Consider the following 629-nt stretch of genomic DNA (forward strand, 5'->3'; position numbering starts at 1 on the left):
ATGCCTTAGAAGGGAAGAGAGGAGGCAGGGACTGGAATTTGTTCTTTTTCCTTTTCCAGCTTCTAAAGATCATCTTAATTTCTTGCCTCATGATCCCATCCTCACATCATTCAAACCTTTCTGTTTCCATCATATCTCCTTCTCTGACTTTGACCTTCCTACCTGCATTTCATAAGAACCCTTGTGATTATAGTAGACCCACTCAGATAATCCAGGATAACCTTTTCTTTTCCAGGATTCTTATTTTAATAACAACTGCAAAGTCCATTTGCCATGATAGGTAACATAATCACAGGTTCTGGATATTTAGACATGGACATCCTTAAAGGATCATTTGTCTGCCACACTTGGAATCAAGAAATTGTTATTATTATTAAATATTAGATTTAATATTTAAACTACAATACCTAGTGAGTTCTTACACACACACACACACACACACACACACACACACACACACACACACACAGCATTCCAAAGACTGGTCTCCATCTTAACTTTCCAATAGGCAAACATTTTTCTTTCAATTTATTGAGAGATTTAGTCCCAGAGAGGTACAATTATCATTTTAGATAATAAACATAAGCATTTACTTCACAGATTTCTACTTTAATTATAATGTATTGAAA

Source organism: Pteropus vampyrus, unplaced genomic scaffold, assembly GCF_000151845.1.
Source record: "Pteropus vampyrus isolate Shadow unplaced genomic scaffold, Pvam_2.0 Scaffold8, whole genome shotgun sequence".
Taxonomy (NCBI): domain Eukaryota; kingdom Metazoa; phylum Chordata; class Mammalia; order Chiroptera; family Pteropodidae; genus Pteropus; species Pteropus vampyrus.